Consider the following 26,589-nt stretch of genomic DNA (forward strand, 5'->3'; position numbering starts at 1 on the left):
TCCCTCATATTTTCAACCTTTCTTCTACGTTTCGCTACAATATCTCTTTTCTTATTTGCATAACTTATTTTCTTTTGATGTTCCTCATTAATGAATCCTCTTCTGAAATCCCTTTTTGTTATTCTGTGTTTCATTCTACTCTGTCCTAATAGTTACATCGATCTCCATAATCTCCCAGAAAATCCTGGATGGTGCCAGATGTACCCTCAAAAGGCCAACAGCTTCTTCAGGAAGCATAAGGAAAGCAGTCAGAAAGAGTCAAAGAAAGTTAAGGTCCCTGTCTTACTGCTCAAGAAAAGGATATCCAGGAAGGATGAGGGCAGTTCAGGCTTTTTGTGTCACTTCTGTAGTATTAAGTCGATAATTCTTTCCCTATGAGTTTGTCTGAAAGCTGAAATCAGAGTTCAGATTGGACTTGGACTACTAGTTGGGTGGTATTACTCATAAGTGAACATGAGCAAGAGAAGTTTTATGAGAAGTTTTATACTGTTGATAAGTGATGGGAGCAGTGACAAACTACTTCTGAAGCTCAGTGTGGTGCTTCCTCAAGTAGCCTGCAGTCAAGAACACTACATTTTGCTGGATAACTTTCCTTCAGTCAGCTTCAAACTGCATTGCTATTAATGATGCCCAATCCAGTGGACCAGACAAAAATTAATCTGAGGAAAAACCTCCAAAATGTGTATAGTGTAGATGTAGGGATGTCAGCATTAATGGCTTAATCAGCTGATTTGCACCTGTTGGATTACAGAAGTTGTTAACACAGACATAGGCTCAGACATTTACTTAGGATGAAATGGATTACCGCCTGTTCTCTCTTCACTAGCTGTTGAAGAATTCTGAGTAACTTGATTGAGGAAGACTGCATCACTTCTGATGTCTATTACTGAAGAATTATAGGCTTCCCAAAAACCTGTAGAGAACTCTACACCAAGTTGCAAAGGTTTAGTAGCAGGTAGATAATGCAAGTTTCAAAGTCATGGAGATGCATCTTCTTAGGGAAAAATGTTTCAGCTTTGCAGCCAGCGTTTGCTGCAAAGCCTAAGCCTATCTAGTTGAGAAATGTCTTACTTTTTCCCTACAGGACAACTGTTTCAACAAAAGGCTTACACAGCTTGGAAAAGTTTTATCCTATGCTATATAGCCATTTTATAACTAAATGGAGTTAAAAAAAAAAAAGTTGCAAGACTAAATATGATACAAATTGATACTATTCAAAAATGTTGCATCCTTGTAAAATATATAAGAAAATGTTTAAATTTCTTTGTACATTGATGCAAAGGTTAATATCAACATCACTAATTATACTGGGATGTTTTAAAATGGACTAACTACAAATTATACAGGGAGTTGTGACCTGGAGACAAAGAGTGGAAGATCACCCATTTAAAAGGGGATTAAAAGGTATGTTTTGAACATTTATTGACATAAACTATTCTTTCAAAATCAAATTAATTGTTTTCATGAAAGGAAAATCCATTAAGGATCTCCCTGTTTCAGGAAGATTGGTAGAGTTGCTAAGACATTATACTGGCCAGAACACAATTGCATCCTATAGATTATATAGTCTGTTGTTCAGAGATGGGACACTGTTTCTGGTAGACATGAAGTCTAGTCTTGTACTCGTATTGAAGAAAAATTGGGTCCAACAACACAGTCATTTGTGATTCTGAGTTTCAACATTTTAATATGACAACCACTTATATGTATTTTAAAACTGAAAATGTTTAAAGCAGTCAATTATTTGTCTTGTATTCTTTGATTTTTTCATACATTCTAGATTTTCCATAATATTTTGGTCATCGATGAGATAAAATCATTGTTTTCTCTGTACAAACTGTATAACCACAGCAGTAACAATGAGTTACAATAAATCTGACAATCTTCAATCCAAGTGTACAGTAAGAAAATTTCTAAATAAAGCTGTACTCAATAATACAGTTGTAATAAATAAATGTTTACACACATTACAATAGAAAAATGGAAAGTCAATCAAATACAACTAGTGTATATCACTGGACTGACTCCAAGACTCACCCTCACTTTGTTTCCTAAGTGTGGACAGTTTTTAAGGTAAACCTCCAGGTAATCAATATTCCGTTGCAACCTGCAAAACTGTACCAAAATTACAAATTATCCATGTGTATTTTAGAGAGATTATCATTTTCATGCTAAATATGAAATTATGTTAACATATACAAATGTTATATCATTGCAATGTAATAACAGCTGCAGCAGAACAACAAAAAAGGACCTTGTTGAGCTGCTAAGCTGCACTTCCACTAAAGTGCAGACAGACAATTCACCTTCATATACGAGGGACAGTCTCAAAGACAGAAAAAATCCAAATCCTTGACATTTACTTTAATTGGATCAGAATTTGGCTTTCAAAATATACATGTTGAAGTCTCAGCCAAAGAACAATAAACATCAAGATACATGATTTCATTCAAGCAATTTCTTTCTAGCGGAAGAGCCTCGATTCCATATTATTGCCATTCCAGCTGATTAACTCTTACATATCTATTCCATTCGCTTTAATTTAAATTTCATTAAATCTGGTTCTCACTGAGTTCAAAAGAAATTTTATTTTTTAACATGTCCACCATGAAACTGATTTGTTCTCATCATTATCATTATTCGCTGTATCTGAGAATGACTTTCATAAAAGCTACTTCCTTTAATGTTATTTTCACAGAATCACAAACATTAAAAAGATAAAAGACTTATTATACTACACGCAACCTCTCCTGTTTTCAGGATGTTTTCTCAGGCGTATTGTTGCATGTCTGAAAAAGGACTTCTGCTAGTTCTACCATCTTCACAATTCCACCCTCACAATGTTACAGTCGATGCTGCATAACTCTGTTATCAGATCAGTAAGAACAGGTAAATTATTAACAAACAAGTAGTTCTCTAAATGCTAAGAGCTGTATTCAAGCAGCTTACCATGGTACCCAGGGTAGAATTAGACACCTCCTGTGGCAGCAATGAACAGTTTCGATCACAAAGTGTTTAGTACTATCAGATGCCAATGTATATTTCTACACATATATTAGTAAATTAAACAATGCTGGGTGGCATTCACAGACACTGAGGCCAAAAAGTACAGGAAAGCCTGTGTTTATGCTACGTCATACTTTTTATCCTCCAAAAAGGGTTGGCCACATGGAAACTACAAGTTAGGAATTAGTCGTACTTACTTCCAAAGTACATCCTGGGAATGGTTTGTGGGAGTGCAAGTTGATAAGTGAGAACCTTTTCAGTGGTGAATTGGAAGTTTTACCAAACTAAACCTGAGTCTTAAAGAAATTATTTGTTCTAACTTAAAAAGGCCTTTTCAGCTAAACCACCTCTTTCTTCATCCATTTTCCATGGGGAAAAAAAAAATGTCACCATATTTGCCTTTTCAGAAAAGGCAGTAAGAAAGGAAGGTACAGCTTGAGTGTGCAAGGATGAACCTTTGAACCTTTATCTCCTTGTTAATAACTTGAATCACCAAATCAATTTCAATCTACATAATGCAATAATAATTCCTTTGCTAATTATTATTGAATGCTGTCATCATTCTGTTGCTGACAAAGTACTACACTTCTTTTCCTGTTGATAAATGTTGAGTCTGATAAGATTATTTTGTATCTCCAATGAAAAGCCTAAGCTAAAGTATGATTCTCTTCACCAGAATCTTTTAAAAAAGTTCAAACATAAGATCAGAATATTTGAGAAGTCATTTAAACTTTTTGAATTGAAAAGGTCTTTATTAATATTAATATCTGTGATACTGAATCTAAATGTTAACCTAGTCGATACATATTCAGTGCTCTAGATAATTATGGTGTTTTTCCTCAAAGCAATAATAGAAACTAAAATTGACAGTTAGGAACTAATGAGAGTTAACACTGAGAAAAGGGAAACTGAAATGAAGACAAAACTACAGGTAAAAGTTATACTTTCTGTGTGACAACCAAGGCTGAGAGATAAATGGCACAAGGAAATTCAAAGCATACATGACACAAAATTACAAGAAGATATAACTGAGGAGTTTCACAGACTGAAAATAAATAATTGTTGATAACAAAGGGCACAATCTCTGTCATTATTAACCAAACAAAATTCCCATTAATAATTAATACTGGCAGTTTTGTTAGAACAAGGACTGAAGGATTTTCTCTTCAAAGAGAAATAAGAAAATTGCAAATATGAGAAACACTGTAGAGAAACCCCAGCTTTCTTGTATTTAGTGTTGAGAAATCTGTTGTTCAAAGGTATTTCTATATGTGCTATGAAGTCCTAAAGCTTAAGCTCACTGCCTTGACTTTGTTGCATAAGTTACAGTTATAAATTCAAATGTAAGTCACCTGAGAAAGAGGTTCCCTGTATATAACTTCATGTTTCTTCCAACTCTCCCACTGTGTTCTGAAGGTCAATCCTATCAATGTTTTTGCACATATTTGAGCTAAAATGCAGACTCCTATTCATTCACATTCATTATTGACATCAGTTGTTTTCCTGTTGTGTTTTGTTTTTCCTTCTTATACGGAGCTACAACTACTTCATTAGTGTCAACAATAGTCATTCGCAAGATTTATGGTATCACAATGGTCTGTTAGTGTCTGCAGAGCACTATTTATGTCATGATATATACCAACCGAGTATCTGGGGTGTCGCACCAAGCACTGCTCATGTGAAGTGGAAGACAGGAGAAAGTGAAGTTGCCTTCTTCTCACCCATGTCTGTGTAAGGCAGAGTGTCAGCAGCAAAGCAAAATCATGTCTGTCTGTACAGTAGGCCTCCACACGTGCAGCTTGAATCTGGCCTGTTAAAGAAGAAGGAGAGAATGTGTCTCATTTCTATTTTTAAGAAATCTGATCTCCAGAAAATTTAGGTAGCATCTTAAGAATGGGGGAGGAGGGACAGGGAGATGAGTTACACATGCAAAAGCTTCCCAGGAGGACACACATGATTAAGTAACAGGATGATGGGGAGAATATGAGGTGAGGTGTTTGAGACTGTGGGGAGAGGACATTAAACGGGAGATATACTGATCCCCTTTTTATGTGTTTGACATGCTTGCAAGTGCAATAAAATTGCTGTTCAGATTGGGGATGATGATGATGTTAGCAGCTGTAAAATTTTAACACTAGGCCTGTGTAAAAGAATACAAAAGAGAGGAGGAGCTACTCTTTGATAATTACAAGAAGGTCTTGAAGGTGAATTAATTCATTACAATATAGGCATAAACAGTCCTTATTTGCTATATACAAAAAAAATATATGTATAAAACATATGTAATATATATGTATTTGTTATATAACATATGTTATGACTTCATTGAACTGTTTATAAATGAAGGCAGAGTTAAGATTACCTGAGTTTGTTACGTGTTTCAGTATTTTCTGGGTTTAGAAGTCCAAATTTGAAATATCGCATTTCTTAGTTTTCAGCTGTTTCTTTTCAGTTGAATTCTGTGCTCTGGAAGAACACGAAATACCATTTTTCAGCATTCCTTATTAAACAGTCTTTTAGTAATTGAATGTAATTTGAAAAATATCTGGGAAATCATGGTATAACTACTGTATACAACAATAATCATTCTTGAAAATAGTCTCTAATATAAAAATACATCATCCAAATGGATTTCCTTGGTATCATTTTTATAACAAGTTTTTTTTTGTTGTGAAGAACATGGGCATTACGCATAAGGTAACAGAAGGTTTTGCAAGAACACTAATTGTTCCATAATACAGTGATATTTATTTTATTTTATTCTGGTGTACAGAATGGATGAAGAGAGCCCTTCTGAAACAGGTGATAGTCTAATTTAATCTGCAAAACCATTCCATCTCAAATTGTCTGCAAAAACTCTTCAAGAAGGAATGTTACAAGAAGCCTGTGAAGAAGAGTAATATAACTATCTTTTCAAAATTATCTAATTTATTTATTTTAATAAGGAAAACAGTAACGCCTTTTTTCTTTTTTTCTTACAATATTACTCTAGACATACCTGTCTTTCACCCTAGGTTACTGAACATTTTAACCATGAAAAAAGACAGCTGAGGAATCTCTCATTTTTTTCTCTCTGCATCTGTCATCTTATCATAGACTAAACCAAGCGGGGTGGGGGGTGGAGGGGTGGAAGGAAAGAGTATATTTGTGTCAATAGTTGAAGCTACTGAACATGCCGTCAAACCATGAGCTGGGTGTAACTGTTGCCTACAAGATCAAAGCTGGCAGTCTGCAACCAGATCATGGTTCGTAATTTGAATGCCACGAATTTCTATTACAAAGGCAACAGTTACACTACATTTTAAAAAGCTCTTTTTCTTTTTTTTTTTTTATTTTTTTTTTTTATTTTTTTTTTACTGGCAGGGCAGATTAGGCTTTCCATTTATTCTGGGATTGTAAATGTAGCTGTTGCTATAGTAACTGTATCTCTTGAACGGTAAATAATTGTGTTAAATAGCTAAATAGCAAATAGGTTTATGGATACTCTGGTGCTGAAGAACTTGAATACACTAAATATTTAACTGTATTTTTCGAGATCATCTGCATGGTGACGATAATATGTCTCATAAGCAAACCAGAAATCTTTCCTAGTAAGTCTTTTCAGGGAGTTGTGCACTGAGTAAATGACTGAGAAATTTTCTGAATCTCCAAAATTCAGGGTGAATGTTGGTCTAATATTAATTTCTCTTTTGATATTCTGCAGTTATCTACAGATATCATAGGAAAGCAATGAAAATATTAAAAAAAAATATTTTGTGAAAATTAGGCTCTTAGGTTTCAAGATTAGAGCAATCAATTTCACTGCTGGTAATTTGAAAAACCTCAAAAAGCCACGTAAAAATCCATGGACTTTGTCTACAATACATGTTTTCGTTAGAAAAATATTTATTGCTACAGGCAATCTAAGTTAACTGATTCATATTCTATATTTCTATTGGAAACTTGGAAGAAGATGTCTTCAACCTAAACAGCTGCAAGCTCCAACATCTATTTTCTATAAACAAATAACTACTCTATGATTTGATGATTCTGTGATTTAATTCAGTACTATTACCTATGCACACACACAAAATAAAAAGACAAAATGCAAGGAATAAATTTGCAATGCTACCTTTCGCAAAGGCAAACAAGAATATTTTTGAACCTTCTCAAAGGTAAAGTTGTGTGCCAATGTTTGTGAAACAAAAATGCAAGCAAAAAGACATTGAATCATCAATGAAGAAGAGGAAAAAAAACCTGTCTTTTACCAGGTGATCAGTCCCATAACTCTGTAGAGACTGCTGTTTGTTGGTAATGGACAGTACTGGGTTACATTGTGTTTCAAGCAGAAAATTTCTGCATTATAATTTTAAGCAACTTAAAAGACACACTCAGTTATGCTTTTTATAATTTATGAAAAACATGTTAACTCAAGCTTAAAACAATGTATATCAGATAAAGCGTCAAATACTTCAGATGTTTTGAGAGATGATAATCTTATTAGACAAGTAAATTTAGACCCTCATTGCTGAAATACTTTCAAACTCTGCAAGGTTGTTAACTACACTACAGTAGAACAAAATAAATATATATCATGTTACAGTTAGTCACAACTGTTTTCACAGAATCATAATAGGTAAAAGTTTCACAAATAGTTAAACACATTTCCCTGAAACATTAGCAATCATACATATAGATCTGTATAGATGTCATAACTGTTTCCCTCTTTAAATATGCTATAATATTGGAATTACCAAGTCTAAGATTTATTTTGGTTTGCTTTAAGATCTCTAGATCAAGTCTGGCTGGCTAATGAGGAACAACTGTTAGAACCTGGGTTTTTTTTGTTTGTTTGTTTGTTTGTTTTTCAGGGAATTATCATGTGTCTGACACAATATTCTGAAAACCATCATCAAATAGACAACATTGGATAAAACAGCAAATATCTTTTCATGCTCCTAGGGAAATTTTATTAGAAAAGCTGTCATGGGAAGCTGGCAGCCCTGAAAATGCAGAACTGTGGATACAATACATGGAGCAAAGTACATTACTGCTGCAGAAGACTGAGCAAACTTTTTGATTCAGTGTCTGAATCTCAACATCTCCCAAGACTGTTGCAAAATTTATTTATCTAAATTACAGTTTTCAAACAGTCGTGGAATAGTAATCACCAGCACAGAAGTATAAACCATAGTTAAGTTGTCTCTAACTTAGTAAAATAGCTCTGGATTCTACAACGTATCCTACATTTTGCAGAAGAAATGCCAGAGGTAAATACATATTTTTCAGCAAATAAAGAATGGGCAACACAACCAAAACCAACAAGACTCCAAGCAAGAAGCCAGACCTTTCTCTTGGAAAACAGCTAACAGTGATGAGGTAGGGACTTGGACTGAAAGGAATTGCACTGATCTAGATTTCGTGGGTTTACCTTTGACATCTTATTTGGAAAGACATATATAAACTGACAAACATCCAAGCTTAGGATATACTTAAATTACATAATTTTATCCAATAATATAGCTACTTTAGTCATCAGTTCTTTAAGAAATCTTAGGTGAATGCCATCTGGTTGCAGTGATTTATTTAAATTTAATTTCTTGAGTAGTTCCATCATCTGGTACCTTCACAACATGTAAAAAACTTCTCATTAGGAGGTATGTCTCCAGTATGTTCTGTGAAGACTTATGCAAAGAAATCCTTCAGGTTTTCTGTAATCTCTTCATCTTCTAAGATAGAAATCCTTTCACATGAATTCCTGATTGCATTCTATATTTGCTATGAATTAAGTCAATGTACTTCATTCTCCTGTCAGATTAGTGTTCCTGATATTTTAGAATAACCTTTGTTTAGACTATCTTTTGTTCTGTATCTGCACAGAACCTAACACAATAACAAGTCCAATCATGAATCAGGTTCCTAAAATCTGTTATAATAAAGACAACTATTCTTATTTTCTATGTCATATATTGTCTTAAGCTATCTGTTATCCTACATAGATATTTACAGTAGCCTCAATCATAGTGAATCAAATTTGCTTTTCTAAATTTTGTTCAAAATTGGATGAACTCATGATTATTTGATTTTTGCTTCTTTCGGCTTTTTTGGCACCATTTTAGTGTGCTCTGTAGTTTTCCATAGGACTTTTTCCCAATTCCTTTGACTTCAGTTAGAGCTGAACCAGGTTCTGAATAAAATGCTTCTTTTTTTTTTCTGCTTACAAAGTAAAATTTCATTGCTCTGTATCAGGACTAATTCACGTAACTTCTATTAATATTATTTTATGCTACTCAGCAAACCCTAGTACGTTCATGAGAAAATGTGTTTACAGTATACTTAGTTTTCCTATTGTTTTGTGTTTTGAAGCAACACTTCCTATGTAACTGCAAAAGCATCAATTTATTGTTCTTGCTGAATTTAGTTTGATACCCTCTTTACAAAATCAGATTTTAATATTTGCTAAAAGAGCTGTTCCAGCTTGCAGCCCTTTCTCATCAAAACTTTAAAAGCAGTAGGGCTTAGAAAAAAAATTAGATTTTATCAATGAGGAGATACAAGTGCATAATTAAAAGCTTGGGGAATCTCACCTTAAAAAAAAATTATGTCCATTTTGAAATGACTGATGAAAAAATGGGAGGCAAGCTATTCCAAATTGACAATTTTTAAAATAAATGTTATCTAGGAAATTTTATCCTCTCTTCAGCATCACCATGGTTTCACAGTTTATATGTTTTTAGAGGGACAGATTTCATTCAACTGGTGAATGAAATGTGTTAACTGATTGGCTTAAAAATAACATGCAGCAGGATTTTCACCAAATACTTCAGCAATATTCAGTGATTAATGCTTTTTGGAGACAGAATTTACAATATAACACAGAAAATCTAAACGTAATGTAAGGGCCACTTTGGTATCTAAAATAATTTGGGGTAGACTATATTTCAAAGAGATGTTTTCTTTATGTCAGCAAGCATCCATTGGCAGAGATGACATCCTTTAAAAAACTGAAGAGACTTTCAGGGCAGAGCTCAGAGGAAAGATTATGACAAGTTTACAAAACAGGACAGTGTGATAACTTTTTATTTCCATGGCTCAGCTGGGTCTCCAATGCAAAATCAGCTGAGTGAAGCATGGTGCAAGTTCAGTCTAGGCAGTGCATTTAGTCAGAACCTGGGAAATAATCATGATCTTTCCCTTGTAGCTGTATACATTTCCATTTTCAAAGGAGGTTTTATTTTATCAAAGCCTGGCCAACCAGCCTCTCCTGTTTCTACTTTAATTTGTGTTTTCTGGTGTTTGTTTTTGTTCTTTTTATTCTCTTTCAAATAGTTTTATCCTGGTGAGAGGTGGAACTTTGATTTCGAGTAGAGCATGCATGACTACTGATTCTTTCCTGGTTACCGAAGGAAATTAGACTTCGACATTCACTGTTATATCTCTCTTTCTGTCTGTATACTCACAATAACATTTAAAAATATTGGTCAGTTCAAAGAAATTTTACAGGAAGGAATGGCATGAGGAATGTTAAAAACCTGTAATTCCAGTGAAAATGTGTAGTTGGTTATAAAAGAGACATTATTAGTGTGTAAGACATAAATTGTTAATGCCCAAACATGGACAAACTACACCTAGGTCTCACATCTCATTAGCCACCACAGAATTAATTATTAAATGCATATCCATTAAGAAGTTTGTTTTTAATGTTACTATTTGAATCCTAGACTTTTACATTAATACTCTGATTAGCCATGGAACACATAATTCTGTTTTTCATGGACTTCTCTTTTTCCTAAAAGCCCTAGCAACTGGCACCATTGGCACATTTAAAAGAATCTCTCTTGAGTTTATTTCATAGGCAAACAAATGTGATGAATGGTCACTGTCAGAAATAAACAAACAATTCATTTGCTCTCTAGTAACTTTTTCAATGTGCACTATGTGGGCTTCCACACTGTTCTGTTTCTTGGGAAGCAGATTCACTGAAAACCTATTTCTCTTCGTATCTAAAACTCCTTACATATAATAATGAAAAAAAAAAAATGGCTAACTTATTTCCATATGACTAAAATCAACCCTTCCTCAAAATCTCATTTCAAAGAAATTCCATTAAGATAGAATTGGAGAATATGGATGAGGCTACCACAGTAGTCTGCATTGCAATCAGTAAAAAACTTATCACAGTATCACAGTATCACAGTATGTTTGGGATTGGAAGGGACCTCAAAAGATCATCTAGTCCAATCCCCCTGCTGGAGCAGGAACGCCTAGGAGAGGTCTCACAGGAAGGTGTCCAGGCGGGCTTTGAATGTCTCCAGGGAAGGAGACTCCACAACCTCCCTGGGCAGCCTGTTCCAGTGCTCTGTTACCCTCACTGAGAAGAAGTTCTTTCTCAAATTTAAGTGGAACCTCTTGTGTTCCAGCTTGATCCCATTGCCCCTTGTCCTATCATTGTTTGCCACTGAGAAGAGCCTGACTCCGTCCTCGTGGCACTCACCCTTTATATATTTATAAACATTAATAAGGTCACCCCTCAGTCTCCTCTTCTCCAAACTAAAGAGCCCCAGCTCCCTCAGCCTTTCTTCATAAGGGAGATGCTCCACTCCCTTAATCATCTTTGTTGCCCTACGCTGGACCCTCTCCAGCAGTTCCCTGTCCTTCTTGAACTGAGGGGCCCAGAACTGGACACAGTATTCCAGATGGGGAATATTATTGTGTGGGTCTCTGTAGTTCTCCATTTCCAGGACCTTCCCTCCAGCTTCAAGTTTTTTTCGTTTAAATACTCCATATGCAGAAACACAGCATATTATCAATCTCTTATTCTGCCTCATGTATCTTTACTAATTTGCGAATGCAGCATGTGTCACCTGCTCAGGTGCCTCTGAAGTTTATAAATAACTTATCCTGTTTGTAGCTAATGAGTGGTAGGCTTCAACTTGAGTGTTTTGCACACTCATCTTTACCTTCCCTCTAATCAACAAAAAGTCTTGCTGCCTGTCGGCATTAAGGATCTTACTTTTTACCTGTCACACCATTAAACTTCCAAGCAGAGGTTCTGAAAGGATAGAATAGCTAACTTTCCTAGTACTAAATAAAAGTTCAAGAATGGGACGTGCTGCTTTGCAAAAACAAACCAAACCAGCAAACACACACCCCAGATCTACCATGAATATGGACATGATCAGAACTTTAAATACAGAGATGTGAATAGTAGTTAAATCAAATGCTTTGACAAATGACCAAGATAACCTCCAAAATAGACAGTAAAGACATGGGATATTAAGAAAGACTATCTTTTGCTCACACAAAACTTTTTACCTGCCTTTGCTGGAATTTCAGTATGGTTTTCTAGTTATGTAATAATCTCTAGAAAACACAAATTCTGTAGTGCAAGTAAGCAGTTAATGCTTAAGCATTTACAAATAAGAACAACCCTGGACTGGGACAAAGGATATTAATGTATTAGTAGGATATTCAATACATCTGACAATTTCAGTATGCAAAACAACCTTTCATATCATAGTTTAAAGGTTCGAAGGGTCTTGCTTACTGTTGTATTCATTCGATCAGCACATTTATGATATACAATAGTTTCTACTGGTTATAAAATGGTTTATTTTGCTCTGCAGAAAGACTATTTGACAACTAATGTGACTGTTCCTTTGCAACATCTTTTGAATATACATTCAACCATAATTTAAAAATTAGCTTTTGTGTGTGAGTACAGAGAAACCTGATTTTTTATTTCTTCTTCGCCACAGAGTTTTAGAAATAAACAGAATCCAGTGCAGTTATGACCCATAGTCTAGCAGATACTGTAACTATCATAGATCACACAGTGTCAGGAGAGTGATCCTATAAGTAATAATCAGAACTACATAGACAAGGAAAAATTTAACAAAAAAAAAAAGAACACTCCAGGAGGACTGAGATTATCTGATTACCTGAAAACATATGTAACAGTACATAAACTTTCTTTAAAAAACTTCAGTCACTATTGCAATGTATTGAATATATAGCTTTTCACTCTTATCTTTTTTCCTTGTCTCAATTTTACTCAAAAACCTAATAGAACACTTAGTTATATCTTTGCTGTTTACTAAAATGACAAGTAGGTGTTATCATCGTACTGAAGACACTTATTGTCATCTCAAACTTCTCTTCTTGTAGACTCCTGTGTATCCTTAAAACATTAGGAGACAAGATGAAATACAATAAACCACAATATAAAAGCTTCAGGACAGAATTCAATAGCACAACACTATAATCTCCAATGTCTCATAAAGAAACTAATGGAGCTATTCAAGAAAACCTCATTAATTACTGCTAGAAAATTCAACAGCTGTTAATAAAACACGTTGGAAAGAAATAGTGATACTTCACAATGGGTCATGATCATAATCAAGAACGATTCAAAAATTGTTCTGAAGAGACCATTTGACAGCCACCAGCTATGTACCCACTAATTCTCATGGGTCTTCAAAAAACCAAGAAACATGCCAAATAAGGCCACAGGTTGCAAAACTGACTTCCTACATAATCTTCAAGATAGACCATGGCAAAAACAAGGTCAAAAGGGAAGATGTTTGAAAACCTAAGTACTAAGGGGAAATATATACAGAACATCAAGTATAACTCTACCCATATAAATAATCTGTGCATTCAGATGAATTTTGAAATAACTATGCCTCAGGAAAAAAGACTGAGGAATTAAGGAACAACGTTGTACAAAACCAGAAAAAAAAGTTGATGAAAATTAGGTTCTGTTGAAAAAAAAAAAAAAACAACCGTAAGCTCAACTTAAAGCTACTTCACTTCATAGAAGATCAACTGTTACCTCGCACTGCCAAGTCCACAACTAAACTACGCCACTAAGCACCACATCTTCATACCTCTTAAATCCCTCCAGGGATGGTGATTCAGCCACTTCTCTGGGCAGTCTGTTCCAATGCTTTATGACCCTTTCAGTGACAAAGCTTTTCCTAAAATCCAATCTAAACTTCCCCATAATACAACTTGAGGTCTTTTCCTCTTGTCCTATCACTTGTTACTGGGGAGAAGAGATGGGCACCTACCTCGCTACAACTTCCTTTCAGGTAGTTGTAGAGACCGATAAAGTCTCCCCACAGCCCCTTTTTCTCCAGGCTAAACAACCTCAGTTCCCTCAGCAGTTCCTCATAAGACTTGTTTTCTAGACCCTCCATCAACTTCATTGCCCTTCTTTGAACACACTCCAGCACCTCAAAGTCTCTCTTGTAGTGAGGGTCCCAAAACAAAGGAGTGGCCTCAACAGTGCCAAGTCAAGGGAGATGAAGCATCACATTTGCCACTCAGTCAACTGGGGCCTCACTGATTAGCCAGGACTGCTGATAAATGATGGAAAGTGGCTTGGTGAACACCTTCACCAGTTCCCTCAATACTCGTAGGTGGATTGTATCCATCCCCATAGACTTGTGTGTGCCTAGGTGGTTGTAGCAGGTCACCAACCATTTCCACTTCGATCACAAGGGCTTAACCTGCATTTAACCTGCATGGTTAAACAGGGAACTGCTGGGTAAGCTCAAGTGGAAGAGGAGAGACTACAGATCATGAAAGGAGGGGTTGGCTACTTGGGAAACATATAAGGCTGTTGTCAGAGGATGTAGGGAGGCAACTAGGAAAGCTAAGGCCTCCCTAGAATTAAACCCAATGAGACGGGTCAAGGACAGCAGAAAGAGCTTCTTCAAATACATGGCAGATAAAACTTAAAACTAACATCAGAGGCAATGTAGACCCACTGATGAATGCAGTGGATGCCCCAGTGACAGAAGATACAGAGAAGACAGAGTTACTGAATGCCTTCTTTGTCTCTGCCTACTCTGTCAGAGGCTGTCTGAGGAACCCTGTACCGCTGAGACCCCAGAGGAAGGCAGGACAATGGAGGAGTCTGTCTTGGTTGATGAGGACTGACTTAGGGAGCAAGTAAGCAATCTGGACACCATTAAATCCATGGGTCCAGATGGGATGCACCCGCAGGTACTGAGGCAGCTGGCTGAAGTTGTTGCTGGATCACTCTCCATCATCTTTGCCAAGTCTTGGGAAATGGGAGAGATGCCTGAGGACTGGAGGAAAGCAAATGTCACTCCAGTCTTCAAAAAGGACAAGAAGGAGGACCCAGGTGACTATAAACCGGTCAGCCTCAACTCCATCCCTGGGAAAGTGATGGAACAACTTATCCTTGGTGCCTTCTCAGGGCATATCAAGGGTAAGAGGGTCATTAGGGGCAGTCAACATGGCTTCACCAAGGGGAAGTGATGTTTGACCAACCTCATAACCTTTTATAAGGACATAAAAAGGTGGATAGATGATGGCAGAGCAGTGGATGTAGTCTACCTTGACTTCAGTAAAGCATTCGACACAGTCTCCCACAGCATCCTTGCTGCTGAACTGAGAAAGTGTGGTCTGGAAGATCAGGTAGTGAGGTGGACTGGAACTGGCTGAAGGAAAGAATGCAGTGGGGCGGAGTCTAGTTGAAGGCCTGTATCTAGTGGAGTGCCTCAAGGGTCAGTCCTGGGACCAGTATTATTTAATATATTCATCAATAACTTTGATGAGGGACTAGAGTGTACTATCAGCAAGTTTACTGACGACACCAAACTGGGAGGAGTGTCTGACACACCAGAAGGCTGTGCTGCCATCCAGCGAGACCTGGACAGGCTGAAGAGTTGGGCGGGGAAAAATATAATGAAATATAACAACGGCAAATGTAGAGTTTTACATCTGGGTAGGAACAACCGTAGGTTCCAGTATAAGTTGGGGAATGACCTACTAGAGAGCAGTGCAGGAGAAAGGGACCTGGGGGTCCTGGGGTACAGCAGGATGACCATGAACCAGCACTGTGCCCTTGTGGCCAGGAAGGCCAATGGCATCCTGGGCTGTATTAGAAGGGGGGTGGTTAGCAGGTCGAGAGAGGTTCTCCTTCCCCTCTACTCTGCCCTGGTGAGACCACATCTGGAATATTGTGTCCAGCTCTGGACCCCTCAGTTCAAGAAGGACAGGGAACTGCTGGAGAGAGTCCAGCGCAGGGCAACAAAGCTGATTAAGGGAGTGGAGTATCTTCCTTATGAGGAAAGGTTGAGGGAGGTGGGTCTCTTTAGTTTGGAGAAGAGGAGACTGAGGGGTGACCTCAATAATATTTATTAATACATAAAGTGTGAGTGTCACAAGGATGGAGCCAGGCTCTTCTTGGTGACAACCAATGGTAAGACAAGGGTAATGGGTGCAAACTGGAACACAAGAGGTTCCACTTAAATATGAGAAGAAACTACTTCTCAGTGAGGGTGACAGAACACTGGAACAGGCTGCCCAGGGAGGTTGTGGAGTCTCCTTCCTTGGAGACATTCAAAACCCGTCTGGACACATTCCTGTGTAACCTCATCTAGGTGTTCCTGTGCCAGCAAGGGGATTGGACTAGATGATCTTTTGAGGTCCCTTCCAATCCCTAACATTCTGTGATTCTGTGATTTTTCTCCCGTCCCTGTCTTCTGGCTCAGGGGAGCTGGTTACCCAGAGAGCAAGTGGTCTTACAATTGAAGACTGAGACAAAGAAGGCATTAATACCTCAGCCTTTTCCTCAACCTTCGCCACTGTTTCCTCCTCCATCCAATAATGGATGAAGATTTTCCCTTGACCTTGTTTGTTGCTCATGTATTTATAGAAACATTTTTTCTTGTCCATTACAGCTGTAGCCAGATTATATTCTAGTTGGGCTTTGGCCTTTCTAATTTTCTTTCTGCATAACCTCACAAGATCCTCCTAGTTCTCTCGCATTGCCTGCCTTATTTTCCACAGGTACTAAGCTGTGTTTTCTTTCCTGAGTTTCAGCCAAAGCTCTTTTTTTTCAGCCAGGCTTGTCTTCTTCCCTGTCAGATCACCTTTCAGTACTTGTGGACAGGCTGCTCCTACACCTCTAAGATTTCCTTCTTGAAGAATGTCCAGTCTTCCTGGAGTCCTTTGCCCTTCACAGCTGGCTCCCAAGGGACTGTGTCAACCAGTCTCCTAAACAGGCCACAGTCTGCCCTCTGGAAGTCCAAGGTAGCAATTCTGCTAACCCTTCTCCTTATCTATCCCAAAATTGAAAAATCTACCATTTAGTGATTGCTATGCCCAGGATGGCCTCCAACCATCACATCGCTGACAAGTCTTCCTCTGTTTGCAACAACAGGTCCAGTGGGCACCTTCCGTATTTTGCTCACTCACCAGCTGTGTCAGGAAGTTGTCTTCCACACTCTCCCAGAACCTCCTAGTCTGTTTGCTCGCTGCTGTATTTTGTTTCCAGCAGATATTTGGTAAGTTGAAGTCCCCCATAAGAACAAGGGCTAGTGATCGTGAGACTTTTCCCAGCCAATTACAGAATATTTCATCTGCTTCTTCATCCTGGTTGGGTGGTCTATAACAGACTCCCACCATGATATCTGCCTTGTTGACCTTCCCCCTGATTCTTCCCCAGAAATCCTCAACTCTTCATCACCATTATCTAGACAATCAAAACACTTGCTAACATACAGGGCTGCCTCAGCACCTCTCCTTCCTTGCCCATCCTTTCTAAAGAGTTTACAGCCATCCATTGCAGCACTCCAGTTGTCTGAGTCATCTGTTATGCCAACTATATCACAGTTTCTTTCCACTGATACTGCTCTCCCTCAAAACACAAATGTTAGCCCTAATTCAATGAGAAATTTATTTATAGGAAAAATTTTTATCAATCAATGCTCCTTAACAGGTCAGAGATAGTGGGCATAGAGATAATTTCATAGATACTTTTGTAGGTTACTTGAGAAATGATGCACAGATTGCCATAAACAATAATTCTGATATAGAAACATTTTCAAATATAAAAGCCTCAGGAAGCTATTCTTAGGCATCTTGTTTTTTTGTTCATTCTTGTTATTCCTTTTTCTTTGATGTTTTGTTTATTAAATTTTTAAGATAAAGGAACAAATAAGATAGACATCATAAGTACCAAGAAATATATAATTATTAGATCAATAAACAATTCAGCAATTCTTAGAGGACATTCATATAACCTTTGACAATAAAAAGACTACACAATATATGAAACACAAATCTTAAGAGATGGTTAACATTCTAAGCAAATACAAGCATATTGGTAATGTTGATTTAGTTCTCTTAATTTTTTTTCAAAATTACCTCCACAGATCATAGAATCAAAGAATAATAAAGAGGATAAAAGCAACACACAATAAAGAAATGTACATAAAAGGAAGAGCAATAAATAAAATAAAAACTGGAAAACTGAATAGATAATAAATGAATAAGTAAGTAGAATGGCAATATTCCATCAGCCCACTGCTAAGCAAACACTGAGTCTGAAATCTGATGTATAATATCACTTAATGTAAACAATAAATAAAAAATTTACAACCAATCATCCTATATTATCATCTCTATGGTGTAGCACTGCACTGAAATAAATAAAATATCATATATATTTCAAGATCTTTTTGCTTATTTGTTATTTTATCTCTTCCGAAAAAGTGTTCTGAAACCAAAAACCATTCAAGGTGGGTAGCAATATTTCCATATTTTTTGAAAAACAGTAACATGTAAAATAGCCAAACACATAGTATTTGGCCTGTTTCACCCTTACAAAACCATACGTATTCCATTTTCTTGGAACAACCCTCTCAAAATTTCTGTCTGCATGAAACAAGTAACTAAATGTTAAGTATCAGTTAGGTAAGTGCATGCATCCCTTTTCCTCCAAGATCATTTTTACCCAGTATGTCCCATATGGCCTTCCATTATGTATTATGACATCTTTGATCTAGGTTATTGGCAGTGTCAAGTCTAACAAGGTGTAAGGAGGGGTAGCCATCAATGAGGTGAGTCTAAAATGGAATTAATATCAAAAGGGATCTTGATTTCACCTTCCAGGCTACAGAAAAAATAAACTGTGAATATTCTCTTTTTGTCATGTGTCCAATATTTGGCCACCATATAGTGCTGATCAAAAAAAGAATTTTCAAGAGGGCAGATTACTCTGGAAAATAGTCCGCTCACCTTCACCTGTAAAAAAAGTATATATTTATATAGTCTTCTGGCAGTATGGGAGAAGATGGAATCCTTAGACAAAAATTTTGTAAATTTGTACTTAATTCCCAAATGTGCCACTATAAACAATTAATTACCCAGTCTGGCAAGACTGTTAATAACTTTTAAAAAATTGATAATAGGCTACCTGTGTTGTACTTAGGTATAAATATATCATAGCCATAATTTGATTTACTCTATCATGTCAAAAAGACTAAATTTGGAAATGAAGTTATTTTTGTGAGAGTTTCTAATAACATGAAAAAAACACTAAGAATTGCAAGATTTCTTTTTAATTAAAATGTGAAAATTTCAGAAAGACTGAATGTAATATTGCACTATTTATTATTCTGCTGAAACTGAGCCATATGTACATAAACTCCAAATCAATCGAAACATTACTGCAAATTTCCTGCTCTGTCTACAAAAAATATTTTTTTATTTAAAATTGCTCACTAAATTGTGAATTATATCTAAATTATTTTTTTAAAAAAGTTCCTAATGCAAAACCCTGTGTTTCCTAGGCAAAAAACCAAGCTATTTTGAAAATATAAACTGATGAAAATAACCCATGTAACATGATGTCTATATTCACAGAGAATTATAGTCAGTTATTAAATCTTCAGTCCTCATGCAATTGGAAGATTTTGTTTTAAGTGTATTAAAGAAATAACACAGAATCATAAAACAGTGTCATGGTACTTTTGTAATGTGACAAAGACGTAAAAATTTTAGTCAAAGTGAGGGATAAAAGCAATTATGGATTTTGGGCTTGTAGAGGAGTCCAATATAATTCTATTGTAGACTGTTTGCATTTAAAACAGAAAAGAGCTGATGCATTAAGGAATCTACAGCACCAGAGTTGTAATTTCCAGTGCATTAGGCATCCTGAATTTGCCAGTGAGATTTTGAAATGAGGCTTTTCATAAGTTAGGAATGTACATTTCCACATGTCATTTGGGTTTTCTTCATAGGTAATGCAGGGTTAACTGATACAGACAATGGAATTTTGGAAATGAGTCATCTTATCTTTAAAAGTCTTTAAACTGATCAGTTTTGTTAGAGACTTAACTTATGGGCTTTTCAGACTACAGAGATGGGACTGTAAAGGGAGTCAACTGGCTCATGTAAACACTTGTAATTAAAATAAAATGTATATCCACGTATAATTTTGTACCGAAAATTTACCATATTAAACTGTTTAGGCTTTTTAGTAATACCTTTCTGCATGTGTGGCAAGGTGTTCACAAAGAGACATAACAAATTTGTTTTAATTTCCCATAACCCGGTGCAGTTTCTATAGATAATTTACTTCTTCTTCTAGACCCATTCTTGCATTCTCATACTGCATATCATTATTAGATAGACTATGGCTCACTCAATTATCTAGTTCATTTCAGCTCTTTTCCTGATGTTGAACAGTTTTTGTAGAAATAAATAAGAAACAATAGACCAATAAAGCTACTCAATTTTACCTGTCAGAAGAGCATTATAGATGCCGTTTATAGCAAAATATTAAAGATAGTAACAAGTATTTAAATTACTCAAATAATTAAAGAAAGCTGAATTTTAGTTTTATATTTTTGTTTATGTTCAGAAGTACCTATGCATATCTTATGAGAAACTAAGTAGAGGATTCACACTTCTCACCAGCTTAACATGTTCATTTAACTATTGATTTTTGAGATAGTAAGTTAGTTTTCATCATCAAGAATATCTTCATAAATGCTGTAGATAAAAAATACATTTAAAAATGGAAAGTGCTAATGTAGGAGGTTTTCAAAATCTAAGAAATAGTCACAAAGCATAAAAATATATACATGTATTTTTCTGAAACACAAAGCTCAATTGTTTTACATTGTACATTACTAATAGGCCTGAAAATCGTACTATGTTTTTACAGATAACTTATTCATTATTTAATTATTTCTGATAATTCAAAAGGACATAAATGTGATGGTAAAAACCCCTTGATAGTATGTTTATAAAGACCTATTGCAGAGCTCCAAATAAAAGATATGGCAGTAAGTTGAGAAGAGAGTTCTTATGAATGCTTTAATTGTTTGGGGCCATAGGAAATGAAATCAGATGGGAAAAAAAAAAAAAAAAAGACCCAATTTTACTCACTTTTGTTCTTTGATCCACTGATTAACATTTGCAACCACTAACTCACTTTCCTGATGGAGGCGACTGTTGTCAGTTCGTGCTGCTTCCAGAGACTGGCGCAAAGTTTCCAGCTGTGGATGTAGACAGATCAAAGCATATGATGGACTCCCTAGAACACACTCTATCTGGAATACTAATAATAGTCTGTACTACTTGTAAAGAATCAAGTCATTTTTCTCCACTCCTTCAAATAATCAGGGTTTCCTTGTACATGCTATTAATTGATTCAATATGCCAGAAGGAATGTCTGAACTTTTCCCACGCCTTACATTTACCCGTTTATTATAATATACCCTAGTCTACCTCCAGAGGTTGTTTTAATTGAAATCAGATTTATTTTATAAAAATGGAATGATTATAACTTGTTATGTTCCAGTTTAAATGTTCTATTCTTTCTACTTTTTGTTTTACTTTTGCTATGTATTTCTTCAGGATTAGCTCTTTGGTCACAGTTCATTGCATTTAGAATAGAAAGAATGTAAAAATGATGGAGCTATTTTGGCATATTTAATGTAAAATAAATATAGGGAATGCTGGAGGACTGAACAACCTAAAACTTGGGAGTTGATCATCGCCTTTCACCAACTCAAATTGAATAAAATGCAAATCAATGGTGGTGAAAATCTGTTAATATCTGATAGATACTTGAGACCTAGATAAAATGATGAAATGATTTGGTGGTGTCTGTACAATCACTTTTGGGTACAGTTCCTCAGATTACATCACAAAAGGCATCACAATCAGTGTTCTCTCTGCAGACTCTTTAAATGGGCCGAAATCTGATTTTGTAAATTCCTTACCTAAATGACAGAACTGCAAGCTCACAATAATTCATAAGGATGTAGAAATGAACTTCTAGAAAAGTAAATCCACCTTAGAAGTCTGCAACAGTAACAAAATTCTGAGTGAAAAAACCTTTTTTTCAACAGACAATAATTAAACCTAATATGAAAAAGAAACAAGTAAGCGCAGAATTTATTGCTCTCGAATCCCCTTGGCTATAATAGATTTAGAAACCATTATTGGTCAAATAAAAGAATGATATAACACAAAATCATATGTAGGTTTTTATAAGCTATGTATATATTCATGTTTTTCGAGTGAGAACACACAACTTTAACAATTCCTTCAATAATATTTTATCATTGTTAAAACCAACAAAAATTATCATCAAAAGCAGTGTGCCTTTCTGAATGTTGTTCAAAATAGTGGTCTCATATCAACAACATGAAAACTTTCAAGTGCAATAAATCTCTGAATACTATGCATAAAAGGTTCTTATGGTATTAATATGGGTAATATGTAATGGAAGAGACAATATATATCTAATTAAAATCAAATCAAAATAATACGCACTCTTGTGAGACCCATCTGCTATGCATATTAATGTTATATAATAGGTTACACTAATGCTGCAAAAGCAATTTACATTTTTTAAAAAATATCTTTAAAAAATTATCATGTATTATTAAATCACACACAATTTATTTCTGGTTGCTTTTGTAATTATGTGAAATTAGAAAAGAAGGCTTAGTAATTGACAAGTTATGATTATCTGATGTATTGACAAAGAAGATAAAATATGTCAGCAGATGTTGACACAAATGGGATGATCTGCAAGGCTTAAGAAGGGTTACATATATGAATGTTTTATATACATACATGCACCCATATATGTTTAAGTGACAGTAATTTGAAACAGAATACCTGTAAATCACACACCTCTATACTTATCACAAATGTTAAAAAAATAATTGATACTTCAAGTGGTCCATCTTAAAAAAAATGAGATAATAAAAACTGATATAGATACACATTGAAACTCAGCAGGAATAGAACTGTGGTTTGCATATTTTTATCAGTTTTATTTAGACTTCTGAAAGGTAATAATTGGAAGTATTCTGCTGTTTAGTTGCTTTCAAAAAAATTGTTGGGATACTGTAGTCCTCATAAAAGTGAAGTTTTAATAAATGTGATTTAGGTAGATAAAACTTGACTTCACAAGAAAGAGAGCAAATGTCCTGCTATCATTTTTCCTCAGTTTCAATCTACATTACACGCCTTCCCATTTAGTCTGGTGTCTGTATGGAAAAGCCAAAGGAATATGCAAACTCGTAGTAATTTTGGGCCCAACTAGTTGTAGTTAACAACTATTTCTCCTTTTCTTTGGTGACCTTTGCTGAATCATTGTTTGGAGTGTGTGGATGTCAGCAGGCTGCTTAGGGATTTATCTCAGTTGTGAGAAAAAGGTTAGAGGGCAAGTCTGAGCCCTATACCCTGTAGGTATAAATTAACCACCTTAGTCTTGTCGATAGAAGAGTATCGGCTAGTAGGAATGATGCAGGACTCAGTAGACTGCAAATAGGATGCTACCACATGATTTTTTAATTTTTTTTATTTTTGTAAACTTAGGTGCACATAGGATGGTGAACTGTAAAGAAGCATTCCTGTTATCTCTCCAGCCTGAGCTGTTCCTGAACTTGCATAGTCTGTGTCCAGCACTCTCAACATTTCTGGTCCTCTCATCAGCATGAACATGCCATGACCCAGGTTTGGTTTGTATTAAAAGTGGGGCCCAGCAATTGAGAAAGGAGAAAATTTTGTATACTGAAGCATTTTTTCAATATGGAGTTAGTTAAGGCTCACATCTAAGCCAGGAGCTCAGAAGCATACCAAGATGCAGTAATGTAAATGTAAGAAATATTGTAATTCTAGGAGGCTAGATATGCAAACACATATATTGTAACATGCTTAAGTAGAAAACTAGGATTAAACCATCAATGACATTCCCACTTGTATCCTAAAAGAGAATTTGAACCCAGTTCTGCACAAGCAGGTCCTTTGCTAACCCAGTATGTTGAGGTCTTCTACCTGCCACAAGTCAAATTAAAAAGATAGGCAAATGCAAAGCTCAGTTTTAGTAGCAAGCTGCTTTTACTGGATCAAAGGCTTCCATTCTGTAGCATGTGTTTCATCACATTTCCCAAATGTTGTCAGCAGTTTCAAGTGGATATGTTGTAGTTCTAGAAGTGTGATTTTTGCAACCAAGAAGTATGCAACATTTTTCATATTGAATTTTATCAGATTTTAAGGTATTTTTTTGTCCTAAGGAAAGGCTTCTGCAGCCGTAGAGTGTACAGTTACTGAGTGATTTCAGTAGATTTGTCTAATATGATAAACTGATGAAAACGTTTAGTCTTGACTCCAAGAGATTTTGGAAAATTCCATTACTAAAAGTTTTCTTGGGAACCAAAGTAGCCAGATATATGTAAAATAGGGCCAAGTTTAATGATGTTAAATTACCGATGATGTTAAACTACACAGTCAATGTAAGTGTATTGAAAATGTCTACAATTAATAATGAAGTGTAACTTCAGTAAAAATGTGAAATTCTGGCATTGTGCCAAATTAATGTATTTTTTCCCTTAGTAGTGAAAGAAGGTATGAATAATAAAATCCTAAGTTGACAGTGATACTCTGCACGTGAGAGTGGCGGAGAATACAGGATATTTTATCAGTTACCTACAATGTATAACTTGCACCTAATATCTCAAATAAAAAATATCTCCAATAAAAACCTTGTTCTATATTTAAAACAGTTGTTTCATTTTTAGTAGGTCATATTTTCTAGTGTTTTAAAGCCTGAAAATTCATAATTCTTCAGTACTTTTCAAGGTTTGGCTTCTGGAAATTTTTTCTCTATCTGCCATTATACCCTTTATTTACATAATTTAATTTCTGTTGTCTAAACAAGACTTCTGAAACATGAACATGCTGTCTTGGGTCAGTGTCCCTCTGAAGGTATGAGCACTTAAGGAAGGTGGTCCTAGTTTGGCCAAATCCCTCTCTAAAGCTGACAACAGAGTCAGTTACCTTAAGTATGATATGTGAGTGTAGGGACATGATGTGAGCAGAGCCTATTTATTCGACACACTTCTTAGAAATTGGTTTTGTGTCCTAATCTTCTTACCTTTTCTCTGGAAAACAAGCATAAAGAGGTTATGATATGACTGCAGAAACAACTTACAATATGTATTAATTGCACAAGTTGCAGTCTTCCCTCACTCCCCTCCCTCAAATTCTCTATTATTTTCAGAAATTTTTCCTGAAGTATTTTCTCATCCTTAGCCATAATGATGAGGTAACACTTCTAGCATAATAAATCATGACCAAGGATTGATCATAGAAGATCATGCCTCTTCTGAACTGAAAATATATTAGTTTAATAGAGAAGAAATACCTGGGTATTGCAGTGTTTCTGGTGACAACATTGTTATATGTAGGAGAAAGAATGACCCAGGCTTAAAACTCTGAATGCAGCCAAGATAACTAGCTTACATTTTGTTAATTCAAGAGGTTATTTTCTCTGCTGTAACATGTGAGTCAGTTACTAATCCTTCCAGTAAGGAAACATAAATCTCTTCCATGTAATTGAAAAGGAATTTAGTAATAAAAACAGAAAATCAAAGAAATTACTTTTTTAGTAATCATTTGCAGCACATATCTTGTATTATTAAAAAAAAAAAAAAAGTGTTTGAAGAAATGCTACTTAGGCCTCTCACAGAAGTTTCGAATTTAGCACAAGGGAGATCTATCATTTCAGACTGTCTGTAGACTCAGGCAAATGTTGCTGCTTTGATTTTACATCAGATTTTCATTCCTGTACAAACACACACAAAAAAACCCCAAACCAACACTTCTTCTAGTACAAGGCTATTCATATCGCTAGAGTTATAAATTGAGTGATACGTCAGTTATCCTGGTACAACTCCTCATGTCTTCTCTCATTTCAAGAAAGAATAGCTTTACAGTTATGCTTTAAATCTACTGCAGAAAGACACATTTTAATGGAAAAAAATTCTTGTGCAACAAAAAGAGTATGTATACAAGGATCTAGCCAAATATATTTATATTTTGATTAACATTTATTTTTAACTTATGCATGTTTTCTATACAGAAAAGCTCTACTTCATTTCTTCAAATATAATTTTCTTCTGCTTTGTCCAGACACCTATTATTATTTTTGAAGTAAATTTAACATAGTTACATGATCACTAGATACTAGAATCTATAATACCTTAAGCATACCCTTAAAAATATGATTTAAGTTATAGCACTCTGGTCTAACTTTATTGTTGTTTCAGTCTTGTGGTTTAGATTTTGCAATTACAGTTATGGAGTGGTCTAGTTGTTACTGTATTCTCTTGTTTTTGAGAGGAATATATTAATCTTTATTATTCGGGGATACACATTAAAACAGGAGATGGCATCAGTAATCACTGTACTAGGAAACATATCCTGCAAAGCTGCTGAAATTTGTAAAAAGAACTTCCTGTATCACTTAATCAT

General features: G+C 35.5%; 1 long non-coding RNA gene across 1 annotated transcript; it reads right to left on the reverse strand.

Annotated features, from left to right (window-relative positions):
- Positions 1-2,050: 2,050 nt before the first annotated feature.
- Positions 2,051-21,307, reverse strand: LOC139827354 (uncharacterized). The gene is made up of 4 exons (XR_011737878.1): positions 21,202-21,307; positions 5,369-5,472; positions 4,650-4,816; positions 2,051-2,115 (listed from the first exon to the last, which is right to left on the reverse strand). It is a non-coding gene; the product is annotated as an uncharacterized lncRNA (long non-coding RNA).
- Between the last annotated feature and the right edge of the window lie 5,282 nt (positions 21,308-26,589).

Source organism: Patagioenas fasciata, chromosome 2, assembly GCF_037038585.1.
Source record: "Patagioenas fasciata isolate bPatFas1 chromosome 2, bPatFas1.hap1, whole genome shotgun sequence".
Lineage (NCBI taxonomy): Eukaryota > Metazoa > Chordata > Aves > Columbiformes > Columbidae > Patagioenas > Patagioenas fasciata.